The sequence below is a fragment of the Mercurialis annua genome, linkage group LG7 (genome assembly GCF_937616625.2).
Source record: "Mercurialis annua linkage group LG7, ddMerAnnu1.2, whole genome shotgun sequence".
NCBI classification, from domain to species: Eukaryota; Viridiplantae; Streptophyta; class Magnoliopsida; order Malpighiales; family Euphorbiaceae; genus Mercurialis; species Mercurialis annua.
The window spans coordinates 34,196,607-34,199,500 of record NC_065576.1 but is presented as its reverse complement, the minus strand read 5'-3'; the positions used below and the strand labels follow the sequence as shown (position 1 = coordinate 34,199,500).

At 37.7% G+C, this 2,894-nt stretch overlaps 1 long non-coding RNA gene across 1 annotated transcript; it reads right to left on the bottom strand.

Annotated features, from left to right (window-relative positions):
* Nucleotides 1-401: 401 nt before the first annotated feature.
* On the bottom strand, nucleotides 402-2,894 carry LOC126655813 (uncharacterized). Its single transcript, XR_007633093.1, has 3 exons — nucleotides 2,738-2,894; nucleotides 1,592-1,677; nucleotides 402-748 (listed from the first exon to the last, which is right to left on the bottom strand). It is a non-coding gene; the product is annotated as an uncharacterized LOC126655813 (long non-coding RNA).

The following is a 2,894-nucleotide window of genomic DNA, read 5'->3' as shown; positions in this document are numbered from 1 at the left end:
TTACAATATCCAATAATTTAATATATTATATGCACTATCTAACTTAAAGCTTGACTAACTATCTAAGCATATCACAGTCACTTAAACACGTAAGCAATCTCACACACACACGTTCTACTCGGCAATATCCAGCTTATACCATCTAACAAAATTCAATCAAACATATATAGTCAATAAGGCTCGACTCTATACGCTGCAGTAGTTCCTAGGTACTTAAGGTCAAACAGACAGTTTTCATAGACTGGCAGTGGTAACTGGACCAACTGCTCTGATACCACCTTTGTCACGACTCGAAATCTCGAGCCGCGACCGGCGCTAGGGAATGGAAATTGTAGTTCCAAAACCCGTAGCAAGCCTGAAAATCGCTAAAACTTTTTCGCAAATAACAATCATACAAAGACTTTACAAACGGAAGCATTTATATACACTAGCAAAACATTACAACTTGCTCGGGCCTATCGTTTCTGTACCTTGTACGTACTAACCCGGCGTACAATACTAGTGTTACATACACCTCACGGGAATTTACCTCCGTGGAATAAATATGACAATCGTAGCCAAAACAAACATAAACACATTGTCAACAACTGTAAACAAGGAAAAACATATTAATTTACTAGGCTACGACACTGGTCAAACATGACACTACTGCAGCAATTATGGAAGTCGGGACTGTACATAGCCAAAGGGACTTCCGGTCAAAGACGGACTTCTAGCCAAGTTCAGAATCTAGGTACCTGAAAACACACTATTGGGGGGTCAGCTATTAAGCTGAGTGAGTTATACTTTACTTACCATATTATCAAAATAAGCATCGTATTTAAAACATTTTTTAAAATATATATATACAATCACATTTTTCAAACAATTCCAACATATACAATCACAGCGATTGCAAACAATTCACTTAAGATAAGTATTTGATCCGATCGAAACCTTAATCTTAAACTACTTAACCTCTCCTAATCCGTATCATATTCGAATCATATCGTCCGAGTGGCCGGGTCCCGAGATAGTTCGACCGAGTTACCCGCTGCCACGTGGCATAGTCCCGAGATAGTTCAACCGAGTTACATCATGCCACTACTTAATCCCAAGTTGTGGGTCCCGAGATAGTTCGACCGAGTTACCCACCAAATACGGGTCCCGAGATAGTTCGACCGAGTTACCTCGTATCTGTCACAATTATAATTCTCCTTTCCGATACCCAAACATATTCCATTTCATAATTATAAATATAACCAACATTTAATGAGCTCATATCAAACGTTTCAATGTACGAATATCTAGACTCTTATAAACACCGGTGATCACACGGCCTATTGACGCCCAATAGGTAGCTCGTTTCTTCGGATCATATACAAACTCACATTGGCAAATAATCGGCAAGTCATAAGCAAAGTAATACAATTCATATATCAAACAAGTCAATCTATAAACAACAATTCAAATATTATCCAAACCAACAAGAACAATTCAATCACGTCAAACTATACAATTTATGCGATGCATTTAATAATAATAATAATATATAGTATATATATAAAATAGTTTTTTAATACGATAATAAGAGTGAGTAAAATATACTCACCGCTTGCTATCCATATCCTTCGATAACAGCTAAGCAATATCGCGTTTTGTAAGTTCCGGGTTCCATTGGTAGTCACCTCGTCAAGTCTACACAAATTCGATAGTAACTCGAATTAATTACAAACTAACTATAATTAATTAATCCAAAACTAGGTTTCTAGCCAACTTCGGCTATTGAAACCATTTACTTAAAACAATCCAACTCCTAAACAAAATTGACATTCTTAATGTTCAGAACGTCGCCTACAACTTTTGTTTAGGTCTCGGACTGAGATTAGCACCCGAAGGTGTCGGAATTTAGTTCTGAAGTTAATAGCTTGGGGCTGTCCAAATTTCAGAGCTGCTATACGCAACATAATGTTCTAAGTTATTTGAGCCATTTAGAGGCCAAACTAGCAGAAACTTAAACTTAGACATTTATAGACAACATCCTTAAGTTTCCATACCAACAAACGGAACTTAATTTGGATCTATATAACTTGAGATATTGCCCTCGCAATATGGCTGTTTTGCAGCGCAAAAATTCCAGCAACATCGTTTTTTTCAAGTTATCTCTTTAACGTTTCGGTCGATTAAAATAGCCTATATATTCAATAATACACCAATTAATACAGCCTCTAATTATGTCATTATCACCAATTTAAACACATTAAAATCTTAGTTCAAAATTTAATTCAAAACAGTTTTTATGTTACGCTCGAAACTAGTTACGTAACACTTAGCATTTGCGTCGATTTTAAGCGATACAACCATCGGGAAAGGGTGGCATCAGCCCCCACTTCACTATCTCTCAGCCCTCCCCTGTTTTGGCCAGGGAGGGGCTGCTCCAGCCATGGTGCAACGCACCATGGCTGCTGAAACGCAGCCCCACCGTGCGAAGCACGGTGGTTCATTACTTCCGGCCATCAAAACCCCAAAACAACCACCAATTCATCTTCATCCTACATGAAACCCTAACATACACCATACCCATACATATGACAACCCTCATATCTCACAACAAAACATTAATTCAGCCTATAACTAACCATTCAAACACATGAACATCATTTCTAACTATCAAATTCATCATCACCATTAAACACCATCAAAGCTCAACAAAACAGAATATTTTCGTGCTAAACCCTAACCAAAATATGATTCTTACCTTGATTTTCTTAGGTCAATCTGTAGCTATCGTCCTCCTCTTTCCGTGGCCGCAAAAATCACTCGAATCGGAGCAAAAACGAACAAGTTATGACACTTGAAAGATTATGGAACTTTTGAGAAGATGAAGTTCTTCCTCTCTTCACCTTTGCTGGAAA